Below are 22,443 nucleotides of genomic sequence, written 5' to 3' on the forward strand. Positions count from 1 at the left end.
ATAACAAAATATCAAGGTTCCTACCGATTAGGTATAAATAAAACAAGAATATCAGTTGTAATTTATTACATTAGTAACAGTGAGTCCTAACCTAATTTTCGGCATAATCACCACTGTTGTTCTGGCATTTGTCGTAGCATGGCACTAAATTTTGTATGCCCATGGTATATGTGTCTGACAGCAAAGACTGGAACTATCTCTACCGCAGTGTAGCTGTCAAATCCTTGCCGTGCCAGAAACCTCTTCAGTTAAACAAAGAGATGAAAGTCGGTACATCAAGGCCAGGGCTGTACAGGGAGTTGTCCAAGATCTCTCACCCGAAGTGATGCAAAGTACCCGTGTGTACTCAGCTGTATGTGGTTGTGCACATTCGATTGGCCTTCCCTGAATTGTCTGCACCATCGTCTGACCTTACTATCACTCACGACGTCCGGTCTGCACACCTGACACGATTGCTGGTGGCTCTGTGCCAAATTCTGAGCGTGCAATGTAGGCTACATGGCAGTCGGTGGGAGACTTTATGAGAGCTGCAATCTTTAACCTAGAACTGTCCTAAAATGGCTGCATTGCAACTGTACCAGATTACAGCAACATGCCACTTCTTCCTGCCTGAATTAAACGAGAAAAGGGGGAAATTATATTGCTGTTTTGTTGACTTGGAAAAGGCGTTTGACTCTATCAATAGGCAAATGCTATGGGGGAAGTTATGGGACATGGGGGTTTCGGCTAGAATGATTAATACGCTAATGAATATGTACAGAGGGGTCAAATTTTGTGTCAAATGTGGGCAGGGGGTGGTGTCTGGGCAGCACGAGAGCACGGTAGGCGTCAAGCAGGGATGCATACTTTCACCTTTACTTTTCATTCTTTTTATTAATGACGTTGCTAGCTTCGTGGGAGAAGAAGGAGCTGAAACACCGGAGATAGTTGGGACACCGATACCAATGCTTCTCTATGCGGATGATCTCGTTTTAATATCAAACGAAGTACAGGGGTTACAGCGGGGATTGAACAGACTTAAACAATATTGCACAACATGGAAGTTGAAGGTAAATACACGAAAAACTAAAATAATGGGGTTCAAGAAAGGTTATGTTTTCGCAGCAAAGGAGCGGTGGACCTATGGGGATTCCGAGCTTGAAAGGGTCAAACGTTTCACCTATCTAGGCATCACGCTGAGTATGGCAGGGGAGTGGACAAGGCACATCGAAAGCAGAAAGGGATGTTATGGGCTGGGCAAGGTAGAGCGACTGCAACGGAAAGTCCCTACAGTCAGTGTGAGATTGCTGGACCAAATTTATGAAGCAACGGTGAAAGCAAACCTATTTTACGGCGCGGAACTATGGGGGAGGGTAAGGGGGCGAGTAGCAAATCAGATACAAGCGCGGTTTTTAAAACAAATACTGGGAACCAGCACGAGTGCAAGCACGTGTGGCGTCCTGAGGGATATGGGAAAACATAGGGAGGATGTCGAAGCGAGGATGAGATGCTTCAAGTATTGGATGAAGCTGGAACAAGGGGCCGGAGACTCACTGAAACAACAGTGTCTGCGAGTTCAGATTGAGGAAGGGTTCGCACGCCACTGGGCAAGTGGGATTAAGGACGACTTGTACAGAATGGGTCTGGGGGAACTGTGGGAAGAGGTGAGGGGCGGGAGGTGCGAAACTGGGATGTTGCAAATCATAAGGGAAAGGTTGGTGGACAGTAGCAGGCAAGACATCATGGCAGAATGTAGGGAGAAGGTAACGCTCGTCGCCGCACAACCGCCAGGGGTGTGGGTGGAATGGGGGAGAAAACGATACATTGATACGTGTACGTACCAGCAAAGACGTGGATTCGCCTGGTTCCTGCTAGGGGGTGGAAGCAACACAAACTCAAGGGGCCGGACGGTCGTGCCATCTGCACGTTATGCGGCGAAGAGGAGACGAGGGCTCACATCCTACATGAGTGTGTTTGGTCGGCACCCCTCAGACAACGCAAATGGGGGGACAGTGCAAGGGACAGCATTGAGCAGACCATCCAGGCTATATGTAGGGAGGAGAGGAGTGGTATAACGAATGTAAATATCAAAGCCCTGGGCTCCTATTTACATGCAGTTTGGAGGGAGTGCAGTAAAGAGATGCAAGGGGTCAGTGAAAGTGAAGGGTACGGAACAGCAGCGGCTCAGGCATAGGTGGAGCGTGTAGTGCAGTGTTGTGAAAATGAACAATCTCAAATGTAAGAAGAGGACCACATTGCTATTTATATATGTACATAGTATGTAATTATTTTCCAAATGTTTCTGTTTATAAATGTTTCTGAATGTATGATAAATGGGGTGCATGTTTAAGGTCGGGGTGTTTATGTAACAATATTGTAAGATACGCACAGCCGAAGGGCTCGTACCAATATCAATAAATATCTATCTATCTTCCTGCCTGCATGTGTGTGTGTCGCTCTCCGACCACTAGTGCTGCGTATATTCACCATTGGAGGAGCTTTTTTCAGGATGCGCTTCGTATATGAACTTTCAGAAATTTCTATTATTAGAGTGTTCCTGTTTTAATATGTGGTTAGCTAAATCAGGTACCTATACAATGCAATTCTATAAATTGCTTGCGTTCAATTTCTAATACCTACATACCCTTTTCGTCAGTATTAATGGTATAACTGCATATTGTCAGTTTCACAGTACTTCACTTGGATATACTGTACTGAAGCAGAAATCCCGTAGATAATGTAAGGACATATGACACTTTATTTTGTTCGATTCAATTGTTTCACTTATATGCAAGAGTTAAGTTGTTTGCTTTACAGAGAAGAGAGAAGTAGCTTTATGCATTGAAAAATGAGTCCGCACTCATGGTTCTTGCAAGCAGAGGGTTCCAAACCTCAGTGGAAATATCAACATATAATACCGAGAATGTATAAGGAGACTGATAAATTACAAATTGTATTTCTTAATCAATCACTCTTCACTCTCATCTCATTTAGTCGCAACTTTAAAAATAATCAAGTATTTTATTTTAAACTTACTGCTTATGACAAAATTCCGTAATCCTTCCCTAGCTTGTGAATTGTAATAATTTTCCAAATTCACTATTTTTGCAGTTTGAATTCAAGTCATAAAGAATAGAGAAATTAAGTCAATTTCATAGAAGATAATATTGGTACTTAACAAAACCATACATGGATCTGTGTGAGTTTATTATTTCCATTTGCAAAAAGATCGATTTAGTTTAGTTTGTAATTGTCAGGGAAAAATGTAAATTTTGTCCTGCAAAACCTGGAAAACTCAGGGAATTTCATTTCTGCTTGTTTGTAGCCACCCTGTATACTTTTAAACTGTCGGTACAGTTCCGATTATCATCCATGTGCATAAAATAGACTATTCTGCCGCCTCGGTGGTGATGTTTAGACGCTGAAAAAATTGAAATGCAATTAGAATTGGAGAATGTAGCGACTTTTTTGTTTTGGCCTATTTTCTTGAGACAAATGTTGGAAAGGATTCTGATTCTCGCGCTCCTGGATACAGTGTGCGAATTAACGGGGGGATGCCGAGGACCCCCCTCCCCCCAAAAAAGTTATCCCCTGCAGAAGATTCTGAACCCCTACCAGGGATGTTTTTACTCCCCTCCCCAAAGAAAATGAAGTTGAAGCATGCAGTATACCGTTCCTTAACTAACTATGGAACAACATTCGGGAAAACTGTTGTTTAACCTTTACTTCTCTTCAAAGGTTTTTACAAAAAGCTCCCAGACTAGTGCTGTTGCTGTCTATTGTTCTGCCGGCATTTAAAGTAGAGTTGGTTTCGTCACCTTTATTCGTTGGAGGTATATCACACATTTCTCGCCGCTTGCGTCATTGAGTTCAAAGGGCAGTGGAAATTTGGTCAAGTTTTCTCAGTGTTACTATACAACTTTTCCGGAATGTTTGGAGTAGCGACGCGCAGAAGCGAAAGCTTGTGTGCGGGGCCAGACTAGGTGCAGAAGGGTGCGATTGGCTAGTCGAGTCGCCCCTCCCGCGCGACACCTCCCCTCCGCGCGTTCATTGGACGATGCACACACCCGCAACGTGCGCCCATGACGAGTTCGCGTTCTCTTACTCCAGACATTCCGGAAAAAGAATATAGTTCAATAGCTCTTTCCTGTGTATGCGTTTTCTTAGAATGTAAATATACTAAGTGGTTCTAAATTACGTGTAAATGTCATCATAAGATTTAATATCCTTGGTTAAAAACACTTTTCTAAGTGCATAGAACTGCAAGGCAATAGGTTAATTTACTAACTGGCAACATGTACAAATTTGCAAACCTCAAAAGCCGCAACCGCCTACCCGTGGCGGAGTGGTTTGTACATCGCGCTACGATTCCAGAGCTCCTGGGTTCGAATCCTGACCTGTTTGTCAGTTTGTGAGTGTCCATTCATCAATTTCATCATGTCATCACTCATCCACATATTTGCAAATTAGCCAAAAGTGGCACAAAAAGCGAAGTGAAATAAAGCAAATCAATCAATCAATACATATCCAAAAAAAACTTATCCCCGAAATGGAATCACAAATACGCCACTGAGTGGGCATCCCCCAAAAGCAAAAAGCTTATTCGCACACTGCCTGGTGGCACCTAAAGTCGACCCCCAAGTTGAACGTGTGGCTGGTTTAACACGATTGGAAAAGAAACAAATGTATGTGCGATTTTACACGCATTTTTTTTTAAAAAAATACGTATCTTCTTGCAGCACTAACGTACGCAGGAATTTTTTTTCGGAGACGGCCGGAATACACATACGTTCTAAGGGGCGGCGAGATACACAATATTTCGTAATTTCCATTTGTAACCTTCGCTTTAAAAGTAGTTTCCGGAGAGGAATGATAATCGGGAGCCATTTAAGGAGGGTGACCCATTTACCACTTTGGTTTTTCCCAGTGACCAATGCAGTATCTTCCTCCTACAGGGTCTGGCAACGATGTCGCCATAAGTCGCACTTGGAATGAGCTACTCGTGATTAAATTAGGCAGTGTCTGCTGCCACGTTCTTTTTCTGCTGGAACCTCAAAAAAGATGTGCGTGGCAGTAGACTCGGTCTTTGTTTTATCGTGATTTCATCATGCTATGTATGAAATTACGTCTGTAACACATACTGTGAAGTTGTAGCGATTACTTTCACAAAAATGTTTTAAGATTAGGTCCCTCAGCATTCTTCTAATAATAAACCTAAATGCTCTCGTAGTTAGGTTAAGTTCTGTTAGCATTAAAATAATATCGCTAAATGCTTTCTAAAGAAAAGGGTTCTAAATTACCTGTACATTCATTCCCACTAATCATAAACTTGAATTTCTCTCGTCTTAATCTGTTCTTAACATTTGTTACATCCTCTTAGCAGACGAATTACGTGGCAGCAGCAAATTTGACGCTTATTCTTACTGCTGACATGTGCGTGGCAGCAGACTCGGCCTTTAAATTACCACAGTGGCGCTATTGTTGCTACAACTATGATCACTGGAACTGGGGCCGTGTCCGAAAGATTCATCAAGACCGTACTACAGCGCCTTGAATAACGTAGTGTGGAAAACGACCCAAGAAACTGGTTCCCCGAGACGATGACAAGTAGATGGCAGTGCGATCGACCCAGGTGCTAATTTTGTTATGAAAGTAATGCGGCTTAGTTAGTTTTTGGAATATATTGTGTAGATTTGTTTCTCTAGAAAGGCGGTAAGGGAATTGATGGAAACAGTTATATTTGTGGAGTGATTTGCAGTCACGAAATGGCATTAATTTGGAAATAAAAGTAAAATAAAATTAATAAATAAATAGCATGCGTAACACAAGAAGAAACATCGCAATGTGATTCCGGACGCCAGGTCTTGGACTGTGTATTAGAGTTTACTTTTCTATGTTATTAGAATATAAATAGTATCCTGAGAGATATTTCATACCGAGGCGACAAACCACAAATGTCGCTTGAAAGCGAGCAGTCGGAAATCAATGCAGCCTTTCGAACCGTAGGGACAAAAGCTCTGACTGCACCGTGTCCTCAAGGAGATTTTACACCAAAGCGACACGCGACAAACGATACGAGGATTTCACACCAAAGCGACACGGGTCATTCGGTCCAAGGCAACTTTCATACCGAAGTGACACATGTTGCTTGGAAAGGAGCCAATCAAGAGCAACAGTTCACATCGTAGCGGCATGACGGGAAGCACAGGCCAGCGTTCGGTTGGTGAAATCCTCAAGCGATAAGTGTCGCGTGCCGCTTGTCGCTTTGGTGCGCAATCTCACTAAAGCAAGACACTCATTGCATCGCGTATGCGCGAACAACAAACCACGGCAACATGTTGCAAGCTATTGAGGAAATGGCCCAGTTTGAGCGACGCACAAGCGACAAAGCGACACGTGTGGCTTATCGTGTCGCCTAGATCTGTTGTTGTAATGTGCGGTTTATCGTGTCGCCTATCTGTTGTTCGCAAGCAACGATTGCTAATAGACTGAAGGCACCATGTCGCTTGTCACTTAGTTGGGAACTCCCCCTGTAGCGCGTCGCTTCGGTCTCAGCCATAGGCGTAGCTAGAACTTTATATTTGGGTGTGCACAAAGTAAAAAATATAGGTCTTGTACCTTTTTAATAGCATATTTTGCTCTTTAACTACACTGATGTTTGTAAAGGAATATAAATTCACTAAATGACAGTGTTGAAAATTTCTGAAAATATGTAGTAGAAAATCAAATTGCATAGAAATTACACACACAAAATGTTCATAAATGTTACAAACAAATACATCAAAATACACGTCATCTATAACAAGAGACGTCTGTCAAAAGGTACAATGTTCTTAAACTCATCAATAACTTCATTTACAACAATAGACTAAGCTTGTTCCTGTTCCACAAATAGCAAGAGCAGGGCTTCCAATCTATCCTGCTTCTGAGTTGCTCTTAATTTAGTTTTAGCTTGGAGAAAGCTCTCTCACACGTACAGCTTGTGACAGGTATAGAAGAAAGGCGCTGTAGTACAGAGTAGAATGCAGTAAATATCTTCTTTCTCCAATGATAACAAAAAATCGAAAATCTATACACACTCGTTTCATCAGCGATAATGCACACGTTTGTGCCAAGTAATGACATTTTCAACTTCTTACAAACTGCCGCTTATTTTCTCTCTTATTGAAATATCTGTCTTTAATTCTCTTTGATAAAGCAGCCCATTAGGTTTGAGTTTGGTTTGAGTTGGTGTTTTAAGTCCACTTTATGCACAGTAAGGCTAATCGGGACTGGACCTACGGTTTAAAGTGGGATCCGAACCACTGTGCCATGTGCCTCCACCGGGTATCGAACCCGGGACGCCTTGATTACAAGGCGATGACGTTACCACTGCGCCATCGAGGAGGCAGCACCCCGTAGCTACGCCTATGGTCTCAGCACCCTTCCTTTAAGGAGCTTTCCGACCGAAGTAACAAGTAGCATGCGAATACGCCATATGAACGTGTCGTTTGCTGTTTGGACCCACATGTGCAATGAATGCTATTTTACATTCTGGAAGTGTGTGTCACTAGTGTGACAGTGTGAACATCCCGTGTCGCTTGTCCCATTGGTTTGAAAGTTGCCTTACACTCGTCGATGCCACTAAGAAAGTTTTGTGGGGTTCCCCTTGTCGTTTCGTGCAATCATCATTATTATCTTCGCCGCGATTAGTTTAAAGCGGAAGAAAAGAGACAGTAAATATCCAAAATACAAATGCTTCAGTGTGTATATCTTTAAAAGAAATGATGATGATGATGATAATAATAATGAACCTAATTCATACACAAAAATTTAGTTGCCAAGAACATTCCACGCGTATTTTTTCTCCCGTATTATTAACGAAAGTATGACGATAACAGGACGTGGTCGACTGTCTAGAATGTTCGTTAATATCTTCGCGACCACTGTACCAAATATCATAGCAATTATCACATTCATAGAAATGCTTCATGTAAAAGAATCAGACGTTGCAGCGAAAACTCCATTTACTTCCATTATAAGCAGTCGAACACCAAGCACCGGGGTCAACACCAGCGCCTCTAGCGGATCATTTTCGAGTGGAACCAACCAGAGAGCGCAGAAGAATGCCGTTTTCCACACTACGTTATTCTAGGCGCTGTAACCGTACTTCGAGAATGGTCGTGGACTGGAAGTGAAAATCTTTCGAACTGCATTTCGATTGCATCGCCAAATACGATCAGTAGATTTAAGCGAAGATACGTTGGCTTTCCACGTTTTAAATACTTGTTTTTCACCACAGAAATTACATAGCATTTGCAAATGTTCTTAATACATACATTTCCACACATTAGAAGAACTGCAACAAACAACTTGCTGGCTTTCTACCTCCGCGATTTCAAACAAATGAACAACAAGTCCACTTGTTACGTGACCAAGCCGTGAACTTGGCGCTTTCGAACTGTACTAGGTGACGTCACTTCCGTCAAGACCATACTTCAATTCTGTACTTTGTACCTTTCAGACAGAGCCTATGGTAGAGAGTTTCGTTACGTTCGTCTGTAGCCTACACCCAACGGCAAAAGTAATAGTAGGCGAATTGTCCATTACCAATTTCTTTCAGCCGGTTTTCCACAATGTGATGATCATGAAATAGAAACTTCAACAAGCAGAGAGTAACATCTGCCTCGCATCAACAGAATGAGGAGTAAGGTAAGGTGCGACCCTTTCCGACGACATCTAAATGTCAACCTCCCTTACATGTAGTAAACCCTGGACTGCATTTTGCAGACTAGTGAGGCTCTGACGTCTAGACCCACGGCCAGAATAATCCTCCTGGCTCGTGTTGTGTGCTGTTCTTGTGTGTTTATGATTGTCCTTTCATCTTATCACCATTCATTCTCATCTTCGCGATTAGCCAAAAGTGGCAAAAAAGCGAAGTAAAATAAATCAATGAGTCAATCAACGGAATTCCATTTCTTAAAACAACACAGGATGTAGAATAAAAAAGTATGACAAATAGTGATGGGACTATTTGCCTACTCTTATTTTTACCGTTGGCTGCACAGCACAGTGTGATGATGCGTGGTAAAGAGCTTCGCTCAGATTTTCGGAATGTTTTCCTGTCTTGCGAATACAACTTTAGCAGTTCAGTCGGAATAAGTGCATATGCACTCGCATTGTAAAATAATGTTGTTGTTCGTACATACATACTGTTGTTATAACTGCAGGTATGGCATAGGGCTACTCATTTACAAATTTATGTGAACATAGAAATCTCTAGCAGTTGAAACCCGTCGCCGATCAAGTAGGCAAGTGCTGCTCCTGGTGACGGATACCCCGTATTGTAAGCATGTAAACAATATTGATTTTCGGCTTTGCAAGGGCAAATTTTGTGAAGTTTTATGTGTTGTAGTGCTTGCAATCAAAACAGATCACTTCAGTGGATTGAAATCGGGAAATGTTTATTGCAAAGTATAACGCCACATGTTATACTTTAAGATGCTTTTTTGTCTTACATATTTTCTTCAAATATCCTGTAAGGACAACATATGAACGATATCAAAATGTGAGTTGACTTTTGGTTGTTGTTGTTGTCCTATTGCGTTCCCAGGAAAAGAAGTTACAATATCTCACGCCTGATGTCATATTTGGTAGGTGGAATCGCAAATAAGGGTGAGTTGTTGTTTTAAGTCCACTTTATGCATAGATAGGCTAATCGGAACTGAACCCACAGCTCAAGGTAACTTAATATATAAGGTAGCGCCATCCGAAGTTTGCCGATCATGCACGAGCGCGTGACGTCATAGTGGAGGCTCGGGGCTGGGCCGAAGCGAATGGCCGCTATCATTTCAATGCGAGGTTCAGAGAAGGAAAGTGTTTTTTTAAGCCCACAACTTAAAGTGGGGCCCAAACCATTGTTTGCTTCCACCGGGTATCGAACCCAGGACCCCTTGATTAAAAGGGGTCGACGTTACCACCACGCCACCGGGGAGGCGAATCGCGAATAGGAAACTGGAAGTTTGAGTAAAAGATAGATTTACTTTACTCAAAAAATTTGATAACACACCTTATGGTGCAGCTGGAAGTCTTTTTCGTTTGCAATATGCATGACATATGCAAGCTTCCGGGCCAGATTGTGAGAATAAACATAAAAAATCCTGACCAGAATAGGCTACCCAACGTTCTTTCTTCCATTTCTTTAAGCAGTCTTAGCAACCTTCTACGCCTTCCATGTCCACAAAGGGATCTCATTTTGTATTCAGCAACCGTGCTTTTTGATGGGAAGTCAGTCTGCTACTTCAAAGATTTACCTATCAACATTCTCCTTCCGTAGACATCTTAAGTGTCCGCCTTTCTGCGCGGATTACAATCGGGTATTCTAGCGAGAGCAGATTCTAGTTTATCATGTGAATTTAGCTGAAAGACGTGGGGAAAGGCAGGCACTCAATTATTTTTTGACTGTTTGAAATTCTGTCGTCTTGTTCTGAAAATTTTACCTACATCCAGCTTCCGTCGCGGAGTGGTTAGCATAGCTTTCTGAGTTCGATTCCTGGATACTGAATGGATGGTTTGTGTTTCTTCTTTCTTTATCGCCGCGATTAAGCTGGATAGGCAGGAAAGCGCAGGAAAATAACACAAAATGCATACCGGGTACATGATTCAGGAATGATCATAGACATCACTGCCAAAGTGGTTTTGTGGATCATTCCGTCTCTCATCATTGAATTCCTGGAGAGTGTGGTGTGTTGCTGATCAAATCATCTCCACAACGCCTATTAGATCAATAAGGGGGTCCAATAACGAAAAAAATCAGGGAAAGCTGGAATAAATTTTATTATTTTTCTAGAAGGGTTCTTAACAACATATTAAGTTTGTACCCTTGTAACACCCCGGATTTTGCCGCCATCTTTGAAAAATGGCACCCAAAATCAGTTTTTTGCAAATATCTCGCTTGGAAAGCACTTTACAGCAAAAGAGGTTATGATAAAAAACAATCTACATAAAATTCTCTACAAAAAAAGGTTCGTACATTTTTCTTCTAGGATGCTCCGTTTTGGTGCTAGATGAGCGAGAAAATTTACGTTATTTTCCAGCCCCGTTTTCCAAGCGCGGAACTCAAAGAAGCACCCGTTACATGTGGTTTTGCAGTATATCTCTTCTATAAAACTGGACTTATTACATTTGTTCTTTCTTTAAGAATGTCATTTATGGTTCAATTGATTTTATCATTGCATGCAGTACTTTATAAGAAATGGTTTAGTGTCATCTGTGTGCAGGAGATAATATATTTGGTTGGAAAGTCAAGGTATCTCCAAATGAACATGTTGAATTTGTTCAAGAGGGCTATTTAGCAATAAAACGCCAATCTAATCGAGGAGTCCCAGTTTCGATACCCGGTGGTTTGGAGTCCATTTTGACCTGTAGGTCCAGTCTCGATTAGCCTATTCGTGCATAAAGAAGACTTAAAACAACAATTCAAAGCACAATAACACGATCACAAAAGCTTTGGTCTCTGTTCTGGTCAGATATGACGACTGATATGAAGAGTTGTGGGGGACGGCAGAGAAGTGACTGACTCAATGCTAAGCAAGTAGATTTTTGGCATGCCTACTAGTTCACAGATAAAATAGATGGGCTGCATGTCGATACACGAAAGTCTCTTATATCAAGGGATAAGCAAAGACTTCCAGTTATTTTGCCAGAGATTCTCTCTCACCCACCATTCCCTGGTTTGGATGGTATAAAGTCAATAATTACAGGATTTCCAGGTCTGCTCATGATGTTGTAGTATTTGGGAAATGTCAAGTTTGAACGAAATAAGGGAGATAATCACTGGATCAGTCACTTATGAAGTGAAAATCAGAGATGTATTGTATCCAGTTGATCCAGAGTTTTTATTTAAAATAATATTTTACTAAAAAATCACAATACCTATTCAGAGTACAAACTGTCCCATACCCGTTGTAGCTGATGAGGTAGGGATGTGGAAAACCAAAAAGGCTTCTCTTTATGATCCTCTTTCAACCACTCTCTGAAAGTTTCACAGATGGTATCAACAGACAAGGAAGCTGCACCGCCAGAGTTTCTTCGCATTATATTCTTTGAACGCCTTCAAGGTTCCACAAGGGGCCTTGTAGCTGTAGAAAATTGGGCTAAAGTGTTCAGTGATCTGTGAACATTGCAAAGATTAACTTGTTCAAATCTTGACACTGTTCTATACTCTATGCTCTATATACTGAAAGGCCGCGCATTTCAGTAGAGAAGGGGAGAAAGCGAGTGGGTGGAGCGAAGCAGTACAAGCTCCTGTAAACGGCTAGTAGCTACAGTAGTCCCCCCCACCACGCAATTGTTCCGTCTCACGCAGAGGTGTGGAGTTGGGGGTGTGGAGTTAGGACCCCACACATTCTTGAGCACGGCCGAAGGTGGGGCTGATGTGATCAGCACCATGCCCCTGGCCACCTTTACCTCCATTTTCCTCCAGGTACCCACTTTATACGACGCTGTGTGGGTGCTGGAGCCGCTTGAACAAGTGGAATAAATCTCCGTTCTCGCCCACCGGGGATCCAACCCAGGTCTCTCGCGTGGTGGTCAGATGCCCTAACGATGCGGCAGTATTCCCCGTTATTCACCATTTTCTCAACTTTCACACATATCACTTTTATTAATATTCTAGGTTTTTCTCATTACGGACATACACAAACATACATGTCCAGTGTTGCCCACGGGACAGGCTTTTAAAAATCCGAGACGAGACGAGACTGACTATCTGCCCCGTATCTGCCCCGTCTCGTTTTCTCATGAAAAGTCTCGTCTCGTCTCGGAAGTCTCGAAAAAATACAAACAAAATAATTAATCTGTTGCAAATAATTATTTACTCGGAATAAAGTATTTTTGTTTGAAACCCAAATCAGCGTGTATTACATCCAAAAAAAGCTATCCTACTTATTTTTAACAATTTTCCGAAATACAACATTACTTCCATTTTTCAATGTATTCAAGCTTAATATATTTTTTTAAAATAGTACTCCAGATTCAAAAAATACGGATTCAGATATCTATTTGTAAAAATTTTGTGATAAGAAATTCTCGATAATTTCTTTGAGTGAGAAATTTATGAAAATATTGTAAACCTTACGAAGAAAATTGCGGGGTTTGTTTGTTTTTCCATATTAATGAAATTATTTGTTTATCCTTAAAACAGCTGGAATGTTTTTAACGCTTTCAAAGTAAAAAAAATAAAAAACTACTGCTATAACGCGTAAGCTATAGTAAGGCAGGCTTAGAGTAATTGCTATCGTTACAACACGATATATTCGCACATAAGGAATTACAGAAATTCCACATAAAATCGTGTCATCTAAGGAACTAACCATAAGCAAGGTCTGTAATCTGCCTTCCTGTTTGTAATCCCTCCCCCACACCTCGAGGTCAGGAACTAAAGATGGAGCAAAAGAATGCTTCAATCCAGTAAAGAGATATACTCAATTAAAAGTAAGGGACTGATTTGAATTTGCATTTGAATTTTAAAAAAATTGGGTGCGTCAGCACTGAGTCTATGTTGCACCCGTAACACTATACGGGGTCCAGCCCCTTATCATAACAAAAATAAAAGGGTGTCTGAAAACTAAAATGTCCTTACCTTCATTAAAAGCTGAGGCTAAAAATTGGCGCTCAGCACAAACAAGGACAAAACACAGGATGACACAGAATTATACTGGCCACGGGGCCAGTCGCCAGATCTTCGTTAGTCTGCAGTCCAGGGTGTACTACATGGAAGGAGCACCCCTTACACCCCGTAAGGGACTGATTTGTGGCATAACTTCACTGGGTGATCGATATCCTCTCTTGCTTGTCGTGCAGCATCGGTTCGAAAGATTGCATTCATTACTGTAGGTTCGTTTCCAAGCGACACTTCTCGCTTTTCGCCTGTCGCATAGATCAGACCGAAGTAAGAAGTGACCAGACCAAAGCAGCAACCTATGTCACTTAGCAACGAACCTCCGTTAATAAATGCCACATTCCGAACGGAACAAACACGACAAGCTACACGTGTCGCTTGTCGCTTGCGTGTTGCTGGAAACAGTTCTTTTCTATGACTGTCCATATCAATATCTCACTTTCATGTAATTTCTTTCATCACCTAAGCATTCTCTCATTTCTCTATATTTCTCGATGTTCCAAACATATCTTCGAGTTTTTAGCAAGCTCTTGGTAGTTATATTCTGCAAGATTCCCCCTCGCAAATCCGAATTCGTCACACGTTGTCCGTAACGAATCTGCACCGACCTTAATAACCTCGTGTCCCAACTATCTTTACTTCCTGCTGAAATTTCTTCCGAATACCTTAAATCTGTCAACCATCTGATACCCCCAGGCTCTTCCTTCCATTCATCCTTGCGCAAAACGATGTGCAGGTAGTCCTACCATTGTTTACTGTAGGACTTCGTCCAGTCATAAAATTCTTGCTCATACAAAGTTCTTTCATTGTGACCCCCTTCCTCAAAATCAACACACACTCGCCCCCCTAAAGTATACTGATTGCAAACTCCAAAGATTTCGCACTAACAAGCTAGAAATTGACTCTTTGATTGTTTGATTGATTTGGTGTTTTAAGTCCACTCTATGCACAGTAAGGATAATCGGGACTGGACCTACAGTTTAAAGTGTGATCCGAACCACTAGGTGCCTCCATCGGGTATTGAACCCGTGACACCTTGATTAAAAAGCAACGACGGTACCACCATGCCATCGGGGAGGAACTAGTAATAGACAAATAGTTAAGGCCGAATCACACGGAACTGGATTTCCAGTTAGTTGGCGCTGAACTGGCTACCTGCCCGGCTGTGATGGCTGCCTGCTTGACTGATTTGGAGGAATAGGACATGTTCTAATTGCTACTGGCTTTATTCGACTGGATTCTGTGGAACATCCAATCAAACCAAAGTTTGGTCATGTGAGATAATCTGTGAGTTTGCAAAGGGGAGTTTTTTGTCTGTGGTTTTCGATTGCTGGTTGTTTTTGTTAGTTTCTTCGTTTTTCGATAAAAAAAAAAGTAGAGAGATGATGTTCAGTGCATTCGTGTTCAGTTCATTAATACTTAGGTATTTATGCAAAGCGATGAGATGTATACGTGACTTCTTTTTTTTTAAAAAAAAAGAATGAATCCTGCGAATCTCATGTTCGTCAAAAAGCTTGTTCAGTACGCATTGATTACCATATTTTTCGAGCCAATTTCTAGTCCATACTTTTATCTTTTAATTTTTAATAAAAGCACAAAGCAGTAGTCTTCAAATTGCTCGTCCATCTTTACAGATTGTCTGCTCGGCGCAATGAATCATGGGAACAAAAGTCTATCAACAAGTACGGTAACAAAACAACGAACAAGTATCGTGTGAGGCGAAAACAAGCAAATGGGTAGCCAGTCCATCGCCAACTAGGGCATTCCTACTGGAATTCCAGTTCCGTGTGATTCGTGCCTTAGATACTGTGTGTTGACGTGAATAACATGCCTGAAGTCAAAGGAGTAAAAAGAATCATGAGACAGGCAACAAGTCGCATCTGCGGCTTGGAAATGGACACTCAGTAATAAATGCAACCTTCCGTAGCGAAGCGACACGACGAGCGGCACGTGTCGCTTGTCGCTTGCATGTCGCTCAGACTTGGCCGTTTTCTAATAGCTATAGTGTATCGTGTCGCCTCTGTCTATTGGTAATGCATGCGCGGGAAATGCCCGCTTATAGACTAAATGAGATTGTGTCGCTTCTCGCTTCGTTTCGATACTCCCGTGTCGCTTGGGGATTCCACCAATCGAACGTAGGCTTGTGCAGCATCTCATGCCGCTGCTGTGTGCAATGTTGCTGTTGATGGGCTCGTTCCAAAGCGGCATATGTCGCGTGTCGCTTCTCTGTGTCAAATCTCTCTTACATGAAATCTTTCGAACCGAAGCGATTCAACAAACTGCTAGTGTCGATTGTCGCTTGCGTGTTGTACGGATTAGGCCGTTTTATGAATACCGTGTGTCGTGTTCCTTCGGACTTTTGTTTGTGCAAACAAACCGAAGCAATACGACAAGCTGCAGGTGTAGCTGAAACTCTGTCGTTTTCTTAACATCGTGCGGTGTGTCGCCTCGGTCTCTTGCTGGTGCATATGCGGTGCTTGCCTAGACGGAAGGGGTTCGTTCGTGTCGCTTGTAACTTTGTAAGATTACAACCGCACCCTGCGAATTGTCTCATGTCGCGTGTTACTTCGGTGGGAAAGCTTCCTTAGTATATGATGCATAAAGAGTGGATGGACGTCAGAAAAACAGGGCAGATTCCATAAACTATCTAGCTATTGGTAATCAACAAACTTTATTTTAGACTAAATATTAACGTCCTTGTAGTTAACAAACCTTATTTTTTCTGACTGTAAAGTGAACAAAATGTTATAAAGGTTTAACCCACTGTAGGGAATAATGTTTTTCCCACTCTTAACTTTTGTTGGCATGATAATATCCTACATTAATTTTACGAGACGAGACAAAACGAGACGAGACGGAACAAAGCTCTTCGAGACGAGACACGGAACGAGAGAAACTAATATTTTCTAGACGAGACACGGGACGAGACAGCATTTCTACGGGACGAGACAGCATTTCTACGAGACGAGACAAGACAGGCCAAAGTCTCGTCTCGTGGGCAACACTACATGTCCTAGCCGGGATTCGAACCCGAGACCCCTGGCATTCCAGTCTGCTGTGAAAACTACTCCGCCACGGAGGTCAACAGGACTAAGCTACCGCGGATCATACATTTAGAATAGGTATTTTAATAAGAAATAAGTCCTCAAGTTACCTTGTAAGAAAGTTTCCTTGTCTTTCGCGCTTGCAAAATAGAGTGGAAAAAAATAAGTGATATTAACATTCAGGGAAAGCTTGTTGTTGTTTAGCCAGGTGTTTAGTTGTGTTGTTGTTCAAAAGAATTCCATTTCAACAACAACACAACTAAACACCTGGCTAAACAACAACAAGCTTTCCCTGAATGTTAATAAAACATTTCTAATAAATTTTAATCCAGCAAAACAAATAAAAAACTTAAATGTGATTATTAACAATGAAGTTGTCAAAGAATGCAATGCAATAAAATTCTTAGGAGTATGGATAGACACAAACCTGTCTTGGGACATGCATATTACTAATTTAACTCAAAAGTTAAGCAGGCTCTGCTACATGATGAGAATTTTGAGAAATGTTTTAACTTTGAATGATTTAAGGACAGTATATTTTGGACAGATTCAACCTGTACTCACATATGGTATCTCTTTCTGGGGCAGTTCACCCAAAATGCAGAAAATGTTTATTTGGCAAAAACGCATATTAAAAATTATGAAGAATGTATCCCTCTCAAACCCAACAAAACAAATTTTCAATGAATTTCAAATATTACCTCTTCCATGTTTGTACATATTAGAAACGTTGTACTTTATTCATACAAATTCTAAAATCTTCACAAAAAATCTGGACATACACAAGTACAGCACTCGTATGCATAACTCCCTCCACCTTTCTACTGTCCACACATCCGAAACACATAGTGGTCTAGGATTTCAAGGTGTAATACTTTATAACAAGCTGCCAGAGGAATTCAAGAATCATAATCCAACCAAATTTAAAATAACAGTAAAACGCTTGCTTATGAAGTATTTGTTCTATAGCACAGAGGAGTACTTAACTTAGATCATATTTTTCATTAATAGACATAACCTTTGACTTTTTTTTATGTTCACTAATAGTCATAACCTTTGATTTTTCTTCTATTTTCTATGTTATTCCATACTCTCTTATACTTTTTAATATGCATAAGAATGTGTTAATTCCTTTGTACTCAAAATCATACATGTAATTTTATTTTATACTCTTTATACTTTTTAATATGCTTAAGTATGTGTTAATTCCTTTGTACTCAAAATTATACATGTAATTGACCTATCTCATATCATAGTGCTATTTGTACTCATATGATCAAGTGGATGGAAATAAATCTTATCTTATCTTATCCTCTAGCACCCTAACCTAACGGTGCTTCTTAGAACAAAAATGCACAGAGCCTTTTTTTGTAGAGAATTTTATGTAGATTATTTTTCATCATAACATCTTTTGTTGTAAAATACTTTCGAAGCGAGATATTTGCAAAAAACTGATGTTAGGCACGATTTTTCAAAGATGGCGGACAAATCCGGGGTTGTACAGTCATGGAAAGTAGTTCTTGGGCCACGAGACCAACGATATCGTAACATCTTAAAGCCTGTTGTCTATGCAACCCAAATAACAAAATTGTCGCTTGGGTTTGCCTGGCGGACCTTGATTCTCGGGAATGATTGAGTATTGACAGCAGTGTGAGTCATACCCCCAAGCCCAGCCATAACAAACAAAAGCTGGGTGCCGTGAGACCACCAGAAAAAGTTTCAGGAATTGGTTTCTTAACAACAGCTATTCGTAAGAAAATGTTCTCTTTACTGATATTAGAGTCATTGTCAAGAAAGTTCACTGAAATGGTGGTTTTCGTCGAATCATCATCGCGCAACACACATGCTTTCAACCCAGAAGACCTTGAAAAAGATTGGAGTTAAAAACAACTACTTGACTAATGATAAGACGAATCGCTATTCATTAGTCCCAAATTTGAATTTTGTGTAAGACATGGATCATCATGTCCTATCATCCATTTCATAACTTCATTAATCATCCTCATCGCCTTTGTTGACGCCAAGTGCTAGAAAAGCAATATAAAATAAGCAAAATTAAGAAATTAATAAATGACATTTTCAGCGATTTCACGCAGCGACTCAGTTGCATGTAGACAAAGTTTCATTAATCGGGAACCAAGGGCCCCCTCGCTCTGCTTCATTGTCATTTTCCCTCCACTTTGCCTGCCGCGATTAACCTGATGTTGATGAATGCACAATCCACAAAGTGCACCAAAGCGGCGCATATTATGAATAGGTAAACTATGTGATATTATGCTAATTTAGAATTTAGTAATAAAATGTGAATTTTGGGGGCTTCAGTTAAGTGGCTGCACATCCATTACGTAATCGCGATATCATCAAATTGTACGAAGCGTATCAATTATACGTAAAGTGTCAGTCCCCGTCATAGGCGTGCGCAGACCCTCTGATTAGGGGGGATAGCCTTGATTAAAACGTAATTTCATCTCACTTGTTTAAATTTTATTGCATTGATGGGTGTGTTTATATATACTCCCCTCCCCCCGCCCCACACACACATATAAATACATACATACATATATATATATATGTATACAACACACACACACACACACACACACATATATATATATATATATATATATATATATATATATATATATATATACATATATACCAACAGTAAAAATCATATAAATTGTCTCTCAAATCTGCGCGTTCCTTTTCCTCCCAACAATTGTTCATGCACTTAAGAGAAAACCTTTTAGCAGCAGTACTTCTCTCCTCGGTAATATAAAATGCATTACAGAAAACAAATTGCGAGAAAAGCGACCAATAAATTTTCAGAACCAAATATTTGCAAAATGAAAACAATGTCGATTTAATATGGGGAAAAAAATTCATGGAGCGCCATATTATTCTCTTTTACAATTTTTTTCATTTAGATCGTTTGGCGTCCAGGGTTAACTCCCGCCGACCCCTAGCTACGGCTCTGAACTTGACTAGAATATTTGACATTTTACAAAAGGTATTTATATTTGTATAAAATTTGAAATCAAGGGGGCAATTGCAACTCTGTCCCCCCCCCCCCACAGGTGCTCTTGGCAGTCTGGAAGAAATAATGCAAGAAAGACGTGAAAACAAAATCCATCTTGAGTATCCTTTTGTCCTGCTACTCTTAGATTCTGCTACTCTTGCTTTCCTTTACTTCCATGTTTGCCCCTAAAATTGATTTCCGTTCAAGGTTGTGGGGGGCTGTGGTTTCGCCACTGCACCCCCTTCCCCCGTAGTTGCCTTGAACTTTCATCGGCTTGAAAATACTTAATTTTCTTTAAGAGTATAATATAGTTTAATAACGGCGATAGGATTCATCTATCCTAAATTTCTAGGTGAAAATATAATAATATAGGGGCATAGATGTCTGAAAGGGAGGCAAGGATTGCCACATCTTCCCCTTAGAAAACGAATGTCAACCAAAAAGTACGTTTTCACATGTATAATTTGATTTCAGTCATAATGATTTACATTAATTATTATAATGAGGATGCAGGAATGCGATAATGAAACACTATTATCGGGGTAATATGCCCCATGGAAAAATACCTTGCTTGTCTCTTCGTGGAAAAAATCTGCAGACGTCCATGATTAGGGGTGCATTTGCCCTCCCCCTGGCCCCATGGGCGCACGCCTATGATCCCCGTGATGGAATATGTAGCGCAAAGCCAGGGCTTTAAGATCAAATTTGTTTTGTTATTGTTTTTATTAGTAATTACCTCAGATTTCTTCCTCTGAAGTTAAATTATTCATGACGACGATTCATGATTACATTAAAGACATGAATGAACATACACAATGAATCCATTTTGGTCAAAACTCGAACTCGGAACCTTGTTCGGCAAGAAATAAAAATATCCATAAGGCATGAGTGTTTCATTTTAGATGTTCCTCTACTTCCGTCATTTTATCACTAATATATTTCTTTAATATACAATAATAAGTCACAACTACCTAAAAATAAATATTATTTTGCATTTTCACATGCATATGTTTTTTTACGGTTAGAGTGTGAACTGGCACCTGTTTATTTAGATTGTTCTTTATGTTTCGTGTGTAGTTAAAGATAGGAAATATGCTTGAGGAACGATTAGAGCTATAAGAATTCCGTCCGTGACAGAGTGGTTAGCACAGTGCGCTACGATGTCTGATGTCCTGGGTTCGAATCCCGTCGTGCGTATGGGTGTTCTTTGTGAGTGCCCCTTCATCAATTTCATCATATCACTCATCCTCGTCGTCGCGATTAGCAAGAGGTGAAAGAAAAACGACGCTAAATAAGAAAATAAAAAGACTTATAAAAATCATTCTTATTTCCGGACGTGTCCTACATTTTATAGTTGTGTCTGGCTTCCGGAAGGAATTTGAAAGAAATCTCAAATGTCTTATACGTATTTTGAGCATCACGTAACTTCAAATTAGATGGAGAAACAGAAAAACTGAGGAAAGCCTAAGATAACGTGGTTCCTTGGAGAAGTATGCTTAAATCAAAGAGTTGGTTAAAGTTAAAGTTAAATGGTTGCTACTGGATGTTCGGAAAAACAATTACAATCCCAGCTCAGAAATTACTTCACGATTTTCTGGATCCGAAAAAGTCCGGATATATGTATAAAATGCTTACTTTGTGAAGTTTTATCGATATAAGTGTCGGTAATTTGTTCGAAGTAACAAGTAATTTTTCTCCTTATTGGAGAAATAAGGCACACAATTCTGTTTTTTCCCAGTGTATAGTAGTTTTTTTTACATATTAATAAACAAGAACTTCCAGACTTTGTTTACGAAATTGTGAATTTTTTCCTTCCCGAATTCATGGATTGTTTTCTCTTCCTGGCCCCACATCGACGAAAAACGTTCTGTCTTACATACACAAGTTGAAATCACATACAGCCGTGCTATTAATTAGCAGTTGAGGAATTTTGAACTCAACCGTTCACTTCAACATTAATTTTTGAGCTGAAGATGTGTCATATTCTCGTTATATGCTAAGATGTCCTAGTAACCTATTATAGTTACTGCAAATACGATCGTGTTCAACATTTTGAGACATTTTGTCCTACTTTCCGCTGAAGAGTGATCTGATAGCCCTATGTGTGATGAGAACTGTTTTTACTCAATTTCTGATATAATTTATTCCAGCATTTTCTTCAACCTCCATTACCTTGTTCTTACCTCCAATGCTTACACAACTTTTGCTTCGTGCTCGACCTTTGGGTTCAGAAATGTTTACAACACCCCCATCTCCCGCGTGTAAATAGCAGGCAACAACACTCTAGAAAACCACAATGTATACAACTTGTTTACTACATATTTTACGAAAATATTAGAATGTTAGCTTGATATAACTGTGGATTGGAACGAACGAAATAAAATACCTGTTTCATACGCACACTGGAACGGGTGCAGGCCTGCTGTGAGTCACTCTGGCAGTGAAGGTCACTGATCGAATCACTTGGTGCTTGCTTACTACAAGCAGGCGCCTTATCTTTCCTCAAGGAAACACGGAAATCTTAGTTACTTTCTTTCACCAGACTAATGGTGAACATTTACAGGAACGTAAGGAGTAGTATCGTATTCTATTGGAATTAGATTTCGTGGTGTTTAAAAGATATCATAACAATATGTAAATCTCTTTTGTGACCTACACTGAACTTATTTTAAAGTTTCATTGACATGTGAAAGAGGAAATTTATAGATCCTTCATCCTTACGATTTCTAAACAACCGTAGA

At 40.4% G+C, this 22,443-nt stretch overlaps 1 protein-coding gene across 1 annotated transcript in view; it reads right to left on the bottom strand.

The window, feature by feature from the left end:
• Positions 1-22,108, bottom strand: part of LOC145991490 (neurophysin 2-like) — a 35,905-nt gene extending 13,797 nt beyond the window's left edge. Inside the window, exon 1 of the mRNA XM_083127506.1 lies at positions 22,089-22,108. The gene's annotated coding sequence lies outside the window, so the exon portion shown is untranslated. The remainder of the gene's footprint in view (positions 1-22,088) is intronic.
• Positions 22,109-22,443: the final 335 nt, after the last annotated feature.

This window comes from Lepisma saccharinum, chromosome 8 (assembly GCF_977018435.1).
Source record: "Lepisma saccharinum chromosome 8, izLepSacc3.1, whole genome shotgun sequence".
NCBI classification, from domain to species: Eukaryota; Metazoa; Arthropoda; class Insecta; order Zygentoma; family Lepismatidae; genus Lepisma; species Lepisma saccharinum.